The sequence below is a fragment of the Aythya marila genome (genome assembly GCF_965140915.1).
Source record: "Aythya marila genome assembly, chromosome: 4".
NCBI lineage: Eukaryota > Metazoa > Chordata > Aves > Anseriformes > Anatidae > Aythya > Aythya marila.
This window is the reverse complement of record NC_139045.1, coordinates 52,375,392-52,395,226: the sequence shown is the minus strand read 5'-3', so window position 1 is coordinate 52,395,226 and position 19,835 is coordinate 52,375,392. Positions and strand designations below refer to the sequence as shown.

Genomic DNA, 19,835 nt, shown 5'->3' with positions numbered 1-19,835 from the left:
AGATATCCTTACCTCCATCAGTTTTTAAAATCTAAGCAAATTCAGCTTAAGCCTCTCTCTTGAGAGATCTAGAATTTCCACACCTCCTCCTGCTTGGAGGCTTCATATCCTGCCATAGCAACACATTGCATTCACCTACGCCAAAACCATTTTCTTGCAGTCTCGATTCAAAAAGCAACCCCAAAACTGGGAAAGCCCAGTTTCCTGCTTGAGGAAGCTCTGTAACACTTCCACTCAGCAGCAGGGAGAGCCCAGGAGGTGCTAATGCCCACCCACCAAGCAAGAACTCCACAGGAGAGCCAGAGAGGGACACCACCACCAAGCGAGGAGCACGCTTGCAGCCCCTATTTCCCTGCCCAGCAGAGTACACCAAATGAAAAGTGTGCAACTTTCAGCCTCGATGGCCAAGGGGCAGGCAAGCAAGCCTGAACTCAACAGCTTCAGCATCTTCATCCCTCCACAGAAGCATTCCTGGCAGGGCACACAACGCAGTTATCAAATATAAAGAAAAGGATCCTTCAGTGGGCAACTTGGCTTCATAAGGTCATCCTTGAGTGTTTTTAATCAAGAATACTAATGATACTAGTGAAAAAATAGGCATAGTGAATTTTCTGTCCCTGTACAGCAGGCTAGCAAAAGCAGTCCAGGCAGCAGGAGTTAAAGTTGAACGCTAGGTAGGTCTGAAGTTGGATAGGTCGCTCGGTGTCTCCTGCATTGATTCCACACCATCCACTCCTGGTTTTACAGCTGGCGTGTCCCGTGCATTAGCAGTCTTATTTTAAACCTTGGCACAGGTGGAACTTAAATAATCCATGGATTTAAAACATCCTTAGCACTTACTGAGATGAACCTTAACAGCTTTCTGGGAGTAATAGGATTTATCAGGCCAAAAATTAAGGGGTTACAAACCCAAATTTTTGATTTATAGCATAAGCTCGTATTTCTTAATTTAAGTCCTAATGTGAGCCACAATATTGTCAGCCAGCTCAAATGTTATTTTTTCCAGCGCTGTATTTACAGTTCAAGGATTATTCAGAAGCACACAGCAGAAGCAGAGAAGCAGGCCAAATCCCTCAAAGTGAATCTTCCAGGAAGGGTTCAGAGAAGCCCAGGTTATCTGTCTTCAGAGGGGTTTTCAAAGTGGCACAGATTTAGCCATCCACGGGAACTCACGGAAGGAGAATCCAGGCTTTAAATCTAGGATAATAATCATTTTACCTTGTATATTCGCAAAACCTTGGGCACGCGTTAGGAGGAAGACGGGTTTCTCTTCCACTGGAAGGCTGAACAAGGCACAGCTGAAGAATTTCGGTCTCCCTCCTGTTCAACCCGCTATGGATTTGGACAGATCCCACAAAATGTCTTTCTTTCACACCGGCAGCACTCCTACCTGCTGGGCTGGGACAGCAGCGAGACGCACTGTGCTGCAGGGTGGCAAGCGGCCAGGCGCCGGCTCCTGTGTCTTCTCAGGCACTTGCAGGGTGGCTGGGCTCATTACAGCATGCAGGTTACCACGAGGCAAGGCCCAGGAGCTCCCAGCACCACCACAGTGGCTGCTACCAGAGGAAATCTTCCACACAGCGCCCACCGGCAAGGTCGGCCGCAGCGGTAGGGACGTGCACGCAGATGTAGCACAACCAGGCCATGGCAGAGCTGGCTGATTCTCAGCTTAAAGCAAGCTGGGAAACTACAAAAGCTTGACTCCCACCTGAGGGACAAAGCTGGTACAAATGCTCTGATGTTCCCACTCCTCCTGGTCCTCCTCAGAAGCGAGCCTCACCGTAGTGGTGACATCCCCGGGAGCCTCCTGGTTCTCCCTCCAGATCCTCCTTCCCCACACAGATCCCTCACTGCCACACCTGAGCTTTCTGTCATTATTTTCAGTTCCCTGAACAGCCTTCCATCACACATCTTTCAACGTGAGGGCACCGAGGTATCAGCATGCTGTCAGGCTGCAAAGAACCTTCCCCAGGACCATGGATGTGACTACCCTGACCAACAGCACCCAGCTTTGTCACCTTCAGATACATCTACTTTCGTCTTCAAAAGAGACCTACTGACCTCTAAATGCCCACACGTCTCCACCAGTCAACTTTCTGGATACTGTTTTGGCATATATAATATCTCGACCATTAAGTTTATTCATTTTTTTTCCCCACTTTGTTTTTTTCCCCAATTTGTTCTTGCATCAGTTGAAAACATACAGGATATTTTACTGAAAAGAGTTTAGAATTGCCAAGAATTGGTGAAAACAAAACAAAACAAAAAACAACCAACAAACAGATAAATGCTGATGTAACAGCATGCAAAGATTATAAAAATAAGGTTAAAATACATGTATATAGTCAAGCATTGTTTGCTAGCAGTTCTCGCGCATGTTTAAATAACAGCACATGTTTGAAGCAAATACTGTCTTGTCACCAAGTTATTTTAATCTCCTTGGGTAGTCATCTTATCAGCCCACAAACTTATATAACAACAAATCCAATCCCAAATACTTCTGAAGAACAAAGATGGAACGAACTGAAGCTATTTTGCTTTGTTAATGCTCCAGTTTCCATATACACAGGTACCAAACATTTTCCTTACGCATGCATTACACAGTTATCTTCATAACCTTTCCCTTTACCCACCCACCAGTATGTATGCTATTTCTATTGTATTTTTAAGCTGACTTTTATGTCTGTACCTTTGGGAAAAACTAGTATAAAAATGAAATTTAATTTCTTAAAGGGCACAGGGTTTTTGGTCCCAAGCTTCCCCACTGCAGAGCCTCTCCCCGTGCCCCACCTCAGCCCGGTTGCAGGGGTCAGGCCCACGCAGCTCTTCGAGGGGCTGTGCCGCCAAAAACACCCTCAGTGCTGCACACACCCAGGGAAAAACGCCCAGCTAGGCACTTTGGGGAAAAAACAGCAAGAGACACTTGCAGAAATGGCTTTTCTTTTCCTGGATACACCCTGCGACTCCCTTTCATCTCCCACAGGCACACAGGTCAATACCTCGCTGAGAAGCATCCCTTCCTCGCAATAATCCTCCCCTCAAACAGAATTAGTTAGGCAAATGTAAACACCTTAGCCATGAATTAGTTGCCACATTTACCCAAACTACTGCTTCCAGGTCCTTACAGTGAATTTCTATACCGCATACATGGGATGGCTTCACGTCAAGCTCCGAATTTTCTAAGCCAGGCAGCTGGCCAGCAAGCGCCCTGCAGCATCTCCCTCCATCCCATTTGAGAAATTACACTTAAGAGGTTCCCGATAAAGGCTTCACTAAATCCTGCCAATATTAGTCACACCAAATTATTGTAATTTGGTAACTGTTTGGAGTGCTTTCTACCCTGAAAATGCTACAAAGAAATGGCATGTTTCTACAAATAGACAACAACAAAAATATGTAAAATTTCTGGTGGGTTATTCTGCTCCAACAAGTTGATTCATAACGGTAGGGAACATTTTGTTCCTGCTGTTTTCATTCCCTTTGGAACCAGGAAACCTCCCCCCACAGCCAGCTAATAAACATAAGAAAAATTAGTCCTGACTGAGCTACGTTTAGTGCCTGTATCCAGCCCTTGGGGTGTGGTGTTTTTTTGTTTCAAACACCCATTCTCCGTGGATATCTGCAGAAGTTTAGAAATACTCCTCTTGGTGCCTTTGAAAATTAAGCTATATTTGCATTAAAAGAAAAACAAAACAAAACAAAAAAAAAAAAAAAAAAACCCTTCAACAAAGGAACTCAACATGGCTTAAGAGCGTGTCATTGCAGAGCAAGCCTCGTGCTTCCAGGAGGCTTTTCCCCAGGGCAGGCAGGGCTGATGCTTGTCTGCCGGGATACATTACCTGGGGAGCAACACAACCCGGCCAGGAAGACAAAGGAGAGAGAAAGATTTCTGCAGGGAAAAAAAGGACAGCCAAACAATAAGGGCTAGGAGACTACATCAGCAGGTTATTACTCGGTTTTGGCCACGTTGGAGAGGGACACCGCTGAGATTTCTGCAGAGGTTTTTGGAGTCGTGAAGTCCAAAAGATTAAGCTGTCAATAAGAGGTCTGCCAGAAATTTGCAGAGCAGTACTTTAACAGCAGCAGCACTATTCACAAGGTAAAATAAACCACAACTACAGACACCGGCTATCCCATATTGAGATCAGAAGCAAAAATTTACATGTTTTGATTTCGTAGCAACCCTTCTCTGTCACATATTGTTACTCTTAATGTGCTACGACTGAAGTTGATCGTTTACATTCCCGAGGAAATATCCTCAAGTAAATCGCACCTGACTCCATTCAGCTGAGATCCACGGCAGGTTTCTAAGCGCACCACACATGCAGCACGCAGACTACTGATAAAAGCAGGAATCTGCATCTTTTTAATCACCCTAATTGTTACGCAGAATACTTTAAAGGCACTCATCAGTGTAACACACAGATGCAAAGTTTCTTCAGCAGTAAAAAAAATAAAAAATGAAAATATCTAAGCAGTTGCCTATGCGAATGACATATTTTCAAGGGAGAAGACAGAAGCTCAGCATAATTTAGTTTAAGAAAAAAAAGGATTTGACTGCAGAAGACAGAATTAGAGATCCACCTTGGATCCTATGCAGCAGGGGAAAGGAAAGTGGCAAAAGGCGAGGATTTCAGCAGGGCTTCAGGGAAGCATGAACTGCACGGCCAAGCACCTCTACTGGGCTCAAAATGAGCTTAACAGATGCTGGTAATAAAGGGACAGAGTTTTGGAAAAGTCCACAGTTTCAGGAGGAGTAGCCCTGCTTTATAAGTGTTTCAGAGTTGGTACCAAACGTGGGATATATCCATTTGTTTCCATCTCCTTGAGTTTCCAAAAGGGCTTACCATCAGGTATTGGGCTCCTCATGGGAACTAAGCCGAGAGAGGTAAGAGAAGAGGTTTCACGTGGACATGCAGAGGGTGGAAAAACAGAAGCAGGGTAAGGATAAAGGTAAACAGTCTCTCTTGGAGCAACCAGAAGTCACCAGTGAAGTTCAGCAGCAACCTGTGCTCAGACTCGGGCTGCCTGAGATGCTCACATGAGACCTGGAAAGGGCACGGAGCAACGGGCCGAGGAAGTTTGCTGATGAAACATTATTCGGGCGGCAAGGACAGGATGTGAAGGATTCCAGACAATCCTGCGAGACTGAGTCAACAGCACAGAGATGAGAACTAATGCAAATAAACACAGCAGATGGAAGGACACGGACATGGGAAAGGCACAACCGCAACTTTACGTGGCTGATAGGCCCCAAAATGATCGTACGCTGGAGCAACATCGCGAGGTTACGACTGCACGCATCCATGAAATGAGCTCATCAGCAGCCCCAAAAGCTCATCAAACGTTATAAATCGCTACGAAAACAAAGCACGGTTATGTCACTGCACAGCCCCAGAGCTCACCTACTTGCTGAAAACTGCATGCAGTCCCGATCCTCCCACCCTAAAAGGATCTTTAGAGGTAGAAAGGACTCCTGGAAAGGGCACTCAAACTCAGGGACAGCCTCTGTTCAAAGAACAGCTGAGTAAGCAGCTCTTCAGTCAGGTAAAACTACAAATGGAGGAGGAAGACAGAGGACTACAAAGTTATAAATGTCATAATGCAGGATCTCTCACTGCCTCTGCCACATGGGAGCTACGAGCCACCAGAGAAAGGAATCCAGCAGAGAAGAAACAGGAGGAGGGAGTTCTTACACAACCAGAAGCAGGCCTGCAGACAAGCTGTGCTCCTGGGCAAAGGCCGTGGAGGCTGCAATACAGTCCCGGGGGGCTGCAGACAGATCAGATGAGGATTTGGAACAGAAGGAGGCTGAAGGTGAAGGAGTTGTTTGTTTATTTTAAGAAGGAAGCTAAAGCAGAACAGTACACAGAGCACTCCCAACTCCTCACAGCTACGGGGCAGCAGCCAGCAGTGCTCACCCACAGAGAGACGAGGACAGTGACACGGGTCCAGAGGTGCTGGGATGCTGCCCATCAGGGCTGGGGGCCATCAGCCCATCGAGCTGCAGAAGCATTTGGAGACACCTGGGAGGTGCTGCTCAGAGATGAAGCCAGCTGAGTGCCACGTGGCTGGGTCGAGCCCCAGCTGGCTACCAGGGCAGACAGGTGAGGCCTTGGCCCACCACTGCTGCTCTTCCTTTTTTATATTTATTGCATCTTCTGGAAGCTGTCACGTACTTCTGACAGTCACAGGACCTATTACGCAGGATCTGCAGCTGGTTGTGTTTTGTGCTGCACACCATATTTTTAGAATGGCCTACAGACTTCTCTACGAGTTGGACTGCTATAACCACCACTCAAGATAACTCTCAGCTGTTCTGCCTAACAGTAAATGAAACAAACCTGCAGACAACTACATAAACTAGACTTGTCTTCAAAGTTACTTTCAAGCCCTCCAGTCGCAGCGTAGCTGGGAACACTGGTCTCAATTCACACCATCTGGATCAGCTGTCCCCTTCCAACTCCTGCTTTTACAGGATTTAACAATTTCTTCAATCAAGAAACACTTTTTCTGCGGTTTATTTTGTAACCTGAAGAATAAACTCAAACTGCTGTGATACACAAACTAAAAAATAGTCTTTTGCACAATTTTCACAATGAAAAATAGACATTTCCCCATAATCAGATACTGCTGCAAGCCAATACAACGTTTTGGAGGAAAGAAAACCTAAACTTGTAAAATATTTCAGGAAGCAGCCACTAAGCACATCACAATCCTTTCTAAGCAGTGATACAAACCGTAAAGTGAGCAGTTTATTCTGATGTCAGTTCTGAATGTCAGATTTTTAAAATAAGAAACATTAACACAGAAAATCTATACTTGGTTAACTCACACGTACAGAAAAGGTTTCCCTGAGTCACCGAGCCTCAGCTCTTAATGCCACAGAGCCAGGCACATGATACAAACTTCCTCAATATATCTTTAAGAGCCAGCCAGGGGTCTTGCTCCCACTTCTCCCCTTTGAAGGTCATTCCAGAACCTCACTCCATTTAGGGAAGAAACGAAATTCCAGCCGAAGTTTATTCATGCCAGTTTACATCCATTTGTTCTCGTGCCAACATTGTTCTTTAGTTTAAATAGCTCCTCTCTGTTTCTACTGTTTATATCCCTGCTGTATCTGCAGATTGCAATTGTATCCCCTCTCAGGCCTCATTTCCTAGGCTAGACGAGCCAGGCTTTCCTTGTCTCCTCTGGTGCGATTGTTTCTTTACCCCAGCCACTCTCTGCACCTGCTCCACCAGAAGCACAAGTGACAAGATGTGCCCGATAACCCCCGGAGCTCCCACCCATCCCACCAGTCCTTCCTGCCAGTCTCCTGCCCAACACGCCCCATCATTTGTCACCTTCTCCATGGCAGCAGGACAGCAGCAGTTTAGCAAGTAAGGAGCTAATGTGCCCTGCACATCTCCTTCTGCTCTGGTGTTCCCAGCAGCTGAGTTCCTTGCTTACAGCACAGGACAGAGGCAAACCCTTGTCTTCTACCCAAAGGAGCCATACGGGTGGTATAGTCTCTTTTCAGCATGGATTTCAAGTGGGATTGCACATCCTAGGTCAGAGCTTCTGTAAAACACAGATCTGCCATCTTATGGAGATGCAATCAGTTGATTACCTACCATCACCTACCAACTACCAGGATTCATTGTGGCCTTCTCCCAGCCCCTGGTAAGAAATCCTTACAGCAGGCAATCTCAAGCACTCACATTCCTCCTAACCAGCTCCTCAAGTCACAACTCTCTTCAGCTCCAACACTGCACCAGTCCTCACTACACACCCCCAAGCATTTCCTAAGCACGTCACTCTCCCTTCTGACCAAGGGAACAGCAGAATCCACCCAGTGCCCCACCAAAATTGATCATTTTTGCTCACTGGCTCCTTAGCTGCAAAATTGAAAACAACAACAATAACCCAGGCTTGCAAGTTGTGCATCCCCTCTGCTAAGAAATGGCTCCCACACCGCTGTGACCCACTGCTTAGACCTTCTCCTTCATCACAGAGGATGAAGTTCACTTGGGCTGCCTCAGTGTTAAGAACAGTCATAAATTTCTGGTAACATGCAACAAAACTTGTATTCTTCTTGAAGAGTCCTCTCCAAATCTTGATTTCCCTTAAACAACCAGAAAAAAAAAGAAAAGCCCTAAAGTGCTCCATCGCACGCTCATTGCTGCAAGGGAAGAGTCAAAACACCCGTGCTTAGCTTGGCTGCTTTCAGGAAAGAAGTTAACCAGCCAAGATTTTGCCACAAGGTCACCGCACGAGGATGTCTCCCCCTCCGAGTGCTCCAGCATCCGCACACCCTCCAGCTGAACCTAGGCAGAAAACACTTTCAACCGCAAGGCAGCCAACTCGCTGGGGCTTTTGGAAAGCACCAGAGCATCAGGCAGCAGGGTGGTGGCGTGTGGGCTGCAGAAGGAGCCGGAGGGACCCGGTGAGAAGCCGGAGGGCACGGCACGCCCGGAGCTGGCCCCCGGGGCAGCGCCGCGCAGCGCAGCGCATCCTGCCCGGCTCCCAGCCCGCTGCGGGCAGTGCCCTGCACAGCCTGCGGCACGGCAGCAGCACAACTGCGCCCTGCAGGCGGTGTGCGCTGCAATATTTGGTGCTGGAGGGGCAGAGCCACAAGGCTGAGCCCCAGCAGGACACCGCCATCAAGCCCCCCCGCACCGCCCGACATTAACGCGGCTCCGCGCTGCGCCCCGAGGGCTGCTCCCCCCCGGCTCCCACCCGCACGGCCCCCGAGCAGCAGTAACCAGCGCTGAAATCGCGGGAAGCCCCGAAACCCACCCAAATCTCCCCGGGGGAAGGCTCCGGGGCTGCCCGGGAGCCCCGCACCGCCCCGTCCCCGCCGCGGGGAGCGCGCACCTGCCCTGCCCGCAGCACCGCACCGCACCGCGCCGCTCCCGAGGCGCCCGGAGCCCGCTGCGGGATGCAGCCAGCCCTCCGGAAACGCTTCCCAGCCTTACCCAGGAAACGATTCCGGCCGCCGGCCGCCACCGCCGCCCCTCCTCTTCTCTCCTCTCCTCTCTCCTCCCGGCTCCTCTCCCTCCTCCCTGGCCGCCGCCCAGCGCCGCGGCCCGCAGGGGGCCGGCCGGGCGGGGCGGCGGCGGCGGAGGGCGCACAACATGGCGCCGCCGGTGCCTCGGGGCGGCCGGCTCCCACCTGCGGCTCCGGGAGCGGCTCCCGGCCGCCAAGGAGCTTCCCTCCGGGGCTGAGGTGGCTTCCAGGGCAGGTTTCCCGACCCCCAGGGGCTAGGGGTTGTGTGGGGAGGCAGCGGTGGTTTGTGCTGCCCCCCGGGAGGAGGGAGAGGCAGGCGGCTGCTTGACAAAGGGAGCGCGCTGGGGGTGCTCCAGGCAGCCCTGTGGTGGTGGGGGGGCTCCAAAGGCACCCAGCCCGCACAGGGGGGAAAGGTCCAGGGTGTGCTCCCAAACGTGGAAAATGAGCAAAAGGAGCAGTCCTGGAAACCTCGAGGCTTTAAGGCACCTGCAGAACAACAGGAGCAGGTTGCGAGTGAAGCCCTGGGTGCATCTGGAGAGGAAGGAGCAGGGGATCACAGCGACGTTGTGGGGAGTTAGTAGCGAGGCTTAAAAGAGCACACCTATGAGAAGCTCCTTCTGTTTAAAGCCTTACCAAATACTTGGGGTTCTGTCCTTTCAACGTAAGCTTTTGAGGTTACAGGGGAAAAAAATACTCATTACTGAGGCAAAAAAAAATAAAATGACATAGTAGTTGAGTGGCAACTGCAAGCAGATCTTTCATTCTTCCACCTAACAATCTTACAAAGACTGGAAAAGCAGGTGCAAAACAATCACTAATAAAATACAGTGCCACATCAGAGTAACCAAAGATGCCCTAGGAGGTCAAAGAAGACAGTTACAATAATGAAATGGCCAGGCTGATTTTTCTCTTAAATTAAAACACATTCAGCAATCCTATTAAGAGTGCCCAAGACCATTTCAAAATTTATTGCACCATTTCTAATGGTGAATCTATTAATCTAGAAGGGATGTTTTTTTTCTTTGCATTTCCAGAACCTTCACTATTTTGTTTTCTGGGTTTATGCCCCTAACAGCAGAACTTGGATGGACTGACTATAATTATAGGGACAATTAAGATGAATAGGAATATAACATCTTTAATTAGAAATATTCGTGTTTTTAGCAGGTCATACTGACATCCATCAGCCTAAAGAACAGGAAAAAAAAAAAAAAGCAATTATGAGCACTACTGTGATGAACAAGAAGAAGCGACAATTAGACAAAGATGTCATAGTTCAGAGCAAAGCACTTGGAAATTATACTTAATCACTTAACACTTACTCCTAAATTTATTCTTCTTGTTTACAGTGGTACTTGCATTTTTCTCAAATGTGGACATGAGTTAGTCAAGATTTGTATAAAAAGAACAACACTTCCTTATGCTAAGACTCACATTTTAATTCACTCTTTCAGATCCAGAACTATGGTGGACATCCAAAGAAAACCCTCCAAATAGTCCTAATTATCTGTGATAGAAATGTATCATCTTGATCAGCTCAGGAAGGACTGATGACCTCCTGAGACATCCAAAGGTGATTCATCGAATTCCAATGTCTGCAAATCAGGGTGCATTCCTCTCCAAGAAAGCACATCGTCCAGCAGCAGGGAAAGCCTTTATGCAGAGACTTTGAAGGCATAATGGAGCAGAACTCTCTCTGGAATTTGCACTTCATCTATCGGAGAGATGCAAGGCAACTGTTGGGTTACCCAAGATTATGAGTGAATAGCCTATTAATATGTTCTCCTGACATCAGTGGCCAAGCAAGACGGTCATAAATTCACATTCCTTTGATGAGAAGTGTAAAAGCACTGCATTGTGGTTTTTGCTATGTGGTTAAAAATATGATTAACATTTAGTTATATGGTCCATATAATGCACTTTGGTTTGCAGTATAGTAAGCAGAGTCATAAAAATGAAGTGTTGAGGAAACTAAATAAGGAATTTCATATACATCCTAAATGGACAGCAGCTCAATACACTCAGACTTCTCTGAAACGTTTCCATGTGGATATACTGCTTGCATAGGCTCGGCCAGTCTCATCAAATATAGATCTCTTGTTTTAGAGCAATCTGATGTGTTAACTTTCCGAGTACAATGAAATGGCTCCTGCAGTTGCGGGCTAAAGGTACTGATACGAAGCCCTTACTACCTCTTTTTGTAAGCCACAAACATCCACTGAAACAATACTTCTAAACATTACAAATAATAAGAGGAGAGGCCTTTCTATATTACCAGTTCATAACCAAATCATTTCATCATCATCTTGCTGTCCCAATGTTTGAACTACGAATGCAAATTGCAAATTTATTTTGGTCAATGTCCATCTGACTTTGCAACAAGGAATGAGCGACCATCTGAGCTTCCAGTGGCAAATAGCTGCCTGCACACTAGCTTCCTCAGTGCAGCATGGGTTTACAGATCCTACTCTGAGATTGACTGTGCCTCTGATTGCCCTCTCAGGAGAAGTTAATACAGTTTCTTCCTCTGCCTTATTTTATATCCCAGCTTTTTACTTAAGGGTTATTCCCTGTAGGGGGATAGTTAAAGTACGCACCAATCCTGTCTCATGAGAAACGGTTTCTCTCTGCAGATGAAAGTAGAAAAGCGGTGAATATGGAATAAGCAAGACTACCATCTAGCGGTGCAATCGTGGTTTAATATTTCAGAGGAACCTACACCATCAAATAACCTTTCACTGAATATATTATTCCAAAAACTGAGCTTAACATAGAAACTTAATGAGGAAAATTCAGTTATAGCAGAACAGTAATTTGCTTTGGAACTGAGTCTCTAACATTTTCACACTGATCACTGTATTATCAAGTCTCCATCTCAAAATGCTAAATCAAATAAATTTCCCCAAATAAAGAACACCACCACACGCACATACAGCTAGAAGATTCAAGAATTAGACTCACAGGATATCTCTCTTCATTACAGGCTTATGATCTTTGAGATATTTTACTAGATGGAATTCTCTGATCCATCCTTTCCCTGTCTGTTGTACAGTGGTATACAGGGATTTCCTGACAGTGAGGTGAAGGAAAGGCGACCAACCACTCATCAAGTCTGGAGCAGCTCCATTTTTTATCATTACAAGTTTTGGGGGAGGCAAGCAGGATGATGGTGTTGGCTTGAAAACTATAGCAATATTTGAAACAAACAAACAAAAAACCCACACATTTAAAATGGAAGAACCAGAAGACTTTCAGCATCTGATCACTGCAGGAAAACAACCCATTTTGGACTTCCTTCTAGCTAGAGCAACCAAGTGAGGGAAAACTAAGAAAAGATGCAGAATTTTTAAATCCTACAACAGCTGCTTAGGCACTGGGATGGAAGGGCTGACTTTTCAGCAAGCTCCATTTACTGTTTTTTGTGTCTCTGGCACACAAAAAAATATTCCAAAGTCCTAAGAAAGCAAGGGCTGTAATTAGTCAAATAAAGAAAATAGCTCAAATTTGCAAAGCTAAAAGGTATCTAGTCTTGCCTTGGATGCTTAAAACGAATGCAAGAAATATAGCTCTGCTTTGTGATGGCCACTGACACATGTGATTTACAATACTTTTTTATATCTGAAAAGTGAGTACAAGACAAAGATTTGGGAGTGCTGCTTGCCTTTCAGACTACATTTTTTCCTTATTTTGAGAATACGCCAGCAGCTGCTGGCTTTCAGCCCCGGCCCTCTCACACCTTGGAACTTTTGCTGGAAGTGCTGCTGGTTCCGCTCCCGATGGACATCCAAGGTGGTGCAGCAGGGTAGCTCCCAGCGAGGCCATCAGCAAACCCAGGTCTCAGGTCAGAATGGCTATCCCACTCATTTTCCATATATATGGCTGTTTACACATTCACATCCACTAATAAACACGAATTAAGTGGTGAAAAAGCTAAGACAAAGATGGAAACAGTAAGCTTACTAACAGGAGAGCTTTGTCTCTGAAGCAAGAGACAAAAGTCCAGTGTCTAGTGCGCTAAATACAGCCAGAAAAACCCAGGCTGCAAATGCACTCGATGGGAATTTTGCCCTGTGTGTACAAACATACCCTGGAAAGAGTGGCATGTTTTGCATTTGTATTTACAGCTGCAGAATGCGATACAGTCCCGTTGTTTTTCTGATCCATGCTGCAGTTCCCCTCACCATGTAAATATTTTTCTCCACTGAGACAGGGATGTGTTTCTGCATGCACATTCCTAAACCAAACACCTCCACTGAAACGAGTAAGGCTTGAGGGCCAACGATGGTGTTCTTCATCCTTACATGCGGCCTCGGTAAGCATTTCAAAACAGTGCTTGTTAGACTGATCTTCAGGAAAACCCTTTCTCCATCAGCAACAAACACGAAACATTTCTCTTGAAGGTGGGGGGTTGGAATCGATCTCCTCCTTGAAGAATGTGGAAAAATTCCTGGAACAGAGAGGACAAAAAGCCTCCCTCTGCTCCCCACTGCTGATGCTCTGAGGTAGATGCAAAGGTGGCACCACAGATTTCTGCTCTGAGAGCAGCTCAGAGCAAAGGCAGGCCTACAAGGGACAACTGGGCTGGTTTCGCTGTGTTTTAATGCTCCTCGCTTGCAGTTGAACCATCCACAGCCAATAACTTTCCTCCAGTGGCATGCCCTGGGGAGACAGAGTGGTAGGGCCCCGGCGCTGCCGTGTCCCCCAGCCGGTGAAAGCTCCACGTCCAGCACAACTGCTTTCCATTAGCAGTTCCCTGGGTGGTCACCATCTGTAGAAGACTTTGCGACAGAATTAAAGCTGAACCAAAGGGGTATGATCTGCCAGATGTACTTCTGGAAAGTGGTTGTAAACATGGGGTTAAGTCTCTTGCTCTTACATATTTTGAAATCAAAGCCGTGTCTTATAAGTACAAGTGAATAGCTACTGTTAATTTGTAATTAACACGGGAGCTGGTTCCGTTTAGCAGATCAGAAGAACAGCGCAGATCTAGGCCTGCGAGGCTTTGCATCTGCTGCAGTCACACTGAGAAAGCCTCAGAGCTGTGCTGCTCTGAGTCATTCCCAAGCCAGCAGCCCCCCAGAGCGGCACACCAAAAATACCTGTGTATTTCTGTGGCTGGGAGCTCTAAGATATGCCACGGGCCTTAGGAGTGATGAAGAGGAGGTAGCTGGGGCTGGCTTAGATGCAGAAAATGAACTCACATTGGAACTCACAACTGGTCTGTGCCTGAAGATTTAATTCGGGGTGCTTCCCTTATTAAAAACAAAATCCTTGGACTTCCCAAGAGTGACATATAGGTCAGGAGTCAATACTTACTGTGGTGTGTCCCCGTTGATGTACAGAATGGTAGTGAGACTTGTACTACCTGAGACAATTTTGTTACTGAAGCACAGCTTTCAGCAGAACATGTTGAGCTGAGCACACCTTGCTTCAGAATTTATATGTGGCAGTAAATATATATATATGTACATGTATAAAACAGATGGAAATGTTTCACCAGAAAACTACTTATAAGATCCAGCAGGAACACAGAACTGTGCCAGATGCCTGGAACAAAGCAGGCATCTTTCAGGATACTGTGACCGAGTTAAGCTGAATGGCTTTTTTATGATGTGGCTTTGTTGCTCACTTATTCCCATTGTCAGCTACTTCAACATCCTGCTAAAGGTCTCCATTGGTGTGAAAAGATGGGTTGTAGGACTGCCTTTTCTATCTGGATTAATCCCCATCACTAGCCCCTCTTGCCCCCAGGAAAATAAATAAATAAATAAGAAAAGAAAAAAAAGAGAGAGAGAAGAAAAGAAAGAAAAATCTGAGCTCCAGGACACAATGGAAGATGCTTTGTGCTGCTGAACTGGCGGAGTAACAACATTTCAGAATAAAACCCCTTCATATGAGAGGCACTGGGTGGATGAAAAAATAAGTAGTGACACAGGTGCCTATCACAGATATCATCCAACCTTTACATCAAAACTGGAATTCGTTATTATTACCTATTTTATGTATTACACAAAAACATCACACAAAATGAGGTCCTCTTATTTGAGATGTGTAATTGGCATCTCCAGATAAAGAATCCTAATCCCGAGAATGTATAGATTACCTAAACAAAGACCGAGGAAGGAGAGAGAGATTGTTCTCCCCTACAGACTGGAAAGATGGGTTGTTCTTGCCTACAGAGGAAGACGGGTAGCTTGCTAATGTCACCCAAAGAAAGCATGTAAGAAAAATGAGACATAACTGCCCATGTGTCTTCCTCATCTGTTGAAAGCCCAGCAAGCCTTCATACCAAGTAAAAACAGATAGTGTATCATCTGGTTGGAACTAAGAAACCCTTGTCAGCAGTTATTTCCCTTCTGCCTTTCCTTGCGGAGAGAGAAAGGAGTCACTCCTTGTTCGTCCTGCTTCGACCAGGAAACAAAGCATCCTATAAAGCACCATCGCCTGTGGTGGACACAACTTTGCAGAGGAGCAAGGTGAAGAATCTCGAGCATCCTGCCAGACAAATCCGAATCCTGGAAAATCACAGCCACACTCTTCAGAGCTGAAATGCTGAAGGCAGGCCTTTAAAGCTACATTTTAGCACCTCAGGGAACACTTCCACCTACAGATTTCCAGAAGAGCTATTGCATTCTGTGGAGGCATTTTTTACATGCTAGAGGACTTGGCTGCAGTGACTGCAGAATCATTGCTGGCAGTCGATATGCACAGAGGTAGTCCTTGGCAGAGCAGCCTCACCATCCTAACCCTTTTATCTGCAGAGCTTCAGTGCTGCCTGCCTCCAGTTACCAGATGCCTCCTTCATCATATATTCAACCAAGAATTCATATGCTTCAGCAGGTCGCCACCTCAGCAGTCCCTACTCATTCCACCTCCTGGCCAGAACATCTCCTGAGTCACTGAGAATCCTCGCACAAGTGTTTAAATGAAGCTGACTGCAACTCAGCAATGCAAACACACACCTCTGGTCCTGCTCGAAGCTTTCATGGACACAGGCCCTTTATGATAACAGTCTTCTGTGCTTTCATTATTGATCTCTCTGATCTTCTAAGGGCTGAGGCACTAATACAGAGGAATTACTGCTGCGGTTCATGCAATTTACCAGAAGAAAAGGGAGATGTTACTACCTTACACAGCCCCCAGATGCCCACTGTCCCTGTTATGGCCTCAGAAATATTTGCCATGTTTTATGTCTGGCACCTTATGGCATAGTGTACTAGGTCTGGCTGGGATGGAGTTAATTTTTTCCACCTCAGCTCATAAAATGTTGTGTTTTGGATCTGGGACCAAAACAGTGCTGATAGGCACCCATGCTTCAGCTGTTGCTGAGCAGTGCTTCCCAGCCTCAAGGCCTTCTCTGTTTCCCACTCTACCCCCGCAGCCAGGAGCCTGGGGGTGCACAGGTTGCTGTGAGGGGACACAGCTGCTCCCAGCTGACCAAGGGCATATTCCATACCGTGTAACATTGAGCTTAGCAATAAAATCTTGGTGGGGGGAGTTTCCCAGGAGACTGCTGTTCAGGGGTTGGCTGCCTGTCAGACAGTTGGCGGTGATTGCTTTTTGCATCATTTGTTCTTTGTTGTTATTTTTTATCTTTTATTTTATTTTATTTTTTTTAAGGCCTTAACTTATTAAACCATCTTCATCTCAGCCTACAGCTTTTCTCACTTTTGCCCTTCTGATTCTCTCTGGGGGGTGGTGAGCAAGCTGTGCGGGGCTCAGCTGCCCACCAGGGTTTACGTACCAGAAAGGGGCTTTCCCCACCATCGAATCTGGGAGAAAGGCTTTCTTCAGCACATCCCAGCTTTTCATTTTTGGAAAGCTATACACATTTTGTGGTATAGCTGGAATGGTGATACACAGAATATAACGTGTGCTTGGTGGAACCTGTATGCAAACGCAGTTGCAATTCCCTTACATCTGTCCTTCACAACGATGCAGCCATTGACATGTGGAGATACCCTGACAGGGAAAAAGATAGTGGTGGAAAATAAGACTGTGTTTTATTAGCTTTCCAATCACCTACTGCATACTTGTTGCTAAGTGATAGGAACTTGTCTTGTTTCACAGCCACTTACCTACCAGGCTAAAAGCCTCTCATGCTTTCAGTAAGTTGTGCATGTGGAGTCCTTGCAAATCTCGTCTTGCCTCAGCAGGCTTATGGCAGTCCTGCTGACTTTTGGGAAATTCCAAACCAGAAATAAAGTCTGTCCTTGCTATATGTCATAATGCATGCTCAATCATACATTATCATAACATTAGCTATGGCAAGCTACAAGGATTTGCTAATATCCAGGCAGATAAGGTTGGATTCATCCATCTAAAAGTCACCTGAGCTGGGTCCCACAGATCCCCTTTATTATTAAGGGAAAGAAACTGGTGTTTCTAGAGCAGTTTGTCTCTGCCCAAAGCTAACATCTCCATTTGGTCCACTGAGTTATACTCTCAGATTTCTTCTTCTTGCTGTTAATTATGAAGGGATCCTAAATGCCCCTATGATAATAGGAAGGGTATCAACATAGCTGTGCTACGAGTTATGTCGACACTGGCCTTAGTAAAAGTAGTCCAAGCAACTCTTCAAGGATGCTGCATTTCTGTATAGGGCAACCTCTCCCTCAAGCACACTACTATGATATAACTGAGCTGTAATAACTGCTCTCAGGCAGGCTTTTACCCCAGCCCAATAAATGACTTACAACAGATAATCACAGTGATTCCGATGCTTTCAGCACATTGCAGTGTAAGTGCATATGGGCAGGTGCCGAGAAATTGCTGACCTGCAGCAATGGGTTCCTGTGGGATGCAGCGGTGCACAGCTCCTCCTGCCCTGGGCCCAACCGGCAAGCCAAGGATACGATTTGTCTGTTTGGGAGGTAGGGAGTTTAGATTTCCAGAAATGGGTTTGGGGTCCTTCTTTTGGGAAGTGAATAATATCACAGGAAAACAAAGGAAGGCACAGGTCTGAGGTGTTTGGTAGGGAGGTGTGGATAATGCAGCTGAAGGTAGGGACTTGGAAGGTCTCAGGGCTTAGCTTCTGGCAGAGGAAATAGGAAAATGATCTTCTAAAGCAGTTTATGACCTCAGTTTCCACATCAGGGGCTCTGCATTGCATAAGACCAGCTCCATCTCCCACACCACCCTGCTTGTCATAGTCACTCCTGTTAGGAGAGCTTCTGAACTCGGAAAAGGCCCTTAAATTTAGGTCTAGATCTTCCTTGTGTAAACCTTAAACTGAAACACAGGGAGAAAGTAAATATTACCACTGGGCCCTATATTTAGGAGAAAGAAATCTGCCCAAAGACTATATATGTAGTGAAGATTCTTCCTTCCAGATTAGGCATCTGAGTGAAAGCTTTACTCACAGGCAGTGTTAAACACCACAAGTATTACTATATTTGGACAATGCAAAATGTTTACAAATATTTCCAGTCAATTTTTCTGGTGATCTGATTTTATTGCAATGATGGGAAAGAATTGGGTTAAATTTGCCATATGCATCTACCTGCACTGAGGGAAGATGGTACAGAGACTTCCTCTTTGCAAGGAGGTAGATGGGTACTGGATATGACACAGCACTCACTTTTACGTGGCTTCCCAGAGGCAGGCATCTTTATGCAACTGCAGCAGATTTTTACCAGTTACATTTACTGTTTATTTAAGTGTAATGTACTGATAGATTTGGCAGATCATCCCTTAGAAATGCTATGGCCCTTGTGTGCTGCTTGCACAGATGTAGTGGCCATCCCAAGGATGACAGTAACCCAGAGATCTGAGCGCTGCTACTACTCCGAGGCAGGCTGGAGTTATAACCACCATTTGCCACTGAGCAATTCAGAAGCAGGATTTTTCTTGCCATTTATAGCCTTCCCTTTTCTGGGCTGCAAGACTTGTCATCCTCTCAGAGGAGCTGCGTGCAGTCTTCTACATATGTATCAGCAATCGTTAGCTTCATACTTGTTGATTCAAGTTTTTGGGATACTTGCATCTTCCAGCACAGGCAGAGTAGATCACAAAAAGTATGGTAGTCAAAGGTACTGTGTACCCAACAGACATGTTGGGCTTTCTGATGGGTGTCAATGCTTTCAGCTAAAACCTAAGGGGAAAAGACAGAAATAAATGATGCTGTCGTTTCCTGTGACATCTTCCACCCCCCCAAAAAAGAAATCTTTGGTGTTGATCGGTGTATACTGCTTTGCCTTTACTGTGACAGGAGGAATCGCAGGATGCCTCGGGTTGGAAGGGCTCTTAGGATGTCTCCATGCCAAGCTCCTGCTCACAGCAGAGGGGTTGCTCAGCTGAGATCAGGACAGGTTGTGTGGCAGAGCCTGGGTTTGTTGCTGTGCTCACACCCGAGGCCAGAATGGAGAAGCTGTCAGTCATGAATAAAAGATAAAAAGCCCGGTGTTTTATAATTAGCTGCAGAGGGCTCGACTCGAAGGCAGGAATTGAGCCGAGCTGCAGCGATGCAACCAGCAGGCTGACGACGACGGGTTTTGTTGCATTTATTATCTTTTTTTTTTTTTTTTTTTTGTCGTATTATTGTTTCAACAGCACGTACTGCCTGTATTGAACACCTTTAAGCCACAGAGGGAGCACCTGCCCCATGCTGGCCCTGGGGACAGCGACAGCCCCGCTGGGTGGCAGGGCGGGACGAGGGGCCCCTTCTAGCACCTTCCCCCCCGCCTCACCACACCACAGGGGCCGGGGTCTCCCCCTCCTCCCCCCGCCTTGGTCTCGCCCCGCTCCTCCCTCCCTCGCTCCCCCCCCACCGCGGCGCCGCGTGGTCCGTCCCGCCGCTATATAAGGGCCGGGGTGGGCGGCTCCGCGCCACAGCGCTGAGGGCG

At 46.6% G+C, this 19,835-nt stretch overlaps 1 protein-coding gene across 12 annotated transcripts in view; it reads right to left on the bottom strand.

Annotated features, from left to right (window-relative positions):
• APBB2 (amyloid beta precursor protein binding family B member 2) overlaps positions 1 to 9,067 on the bottom strand; it is a 158,458-nt gene extending 149,391 nt beyond the window's left edge. For 9 of the 12 annotated variants that reach the window (XM_082759972.1, XM_082759981.1, XM_082759982.1 and 6 more), the window contains exon 1: positions 8,860 to 8,937. The gene's annotated coding sequence lies outside the window, so the exon portion shown is untranslated. Of the gene's footprint in view, positions 1 to 8,781; positions 8,808 to 8,859; positions 8,938 to 8,960 lie in introns of those variants that run through there. The other 3 variants (XM_082759979.1, XM_082759980.1, XM_082759978.1) reach the window with 3 other exon arrangements.
• Between the last annotated feature and the right edge of the window lie 10,768 nt (positions 9,068 to 19,835).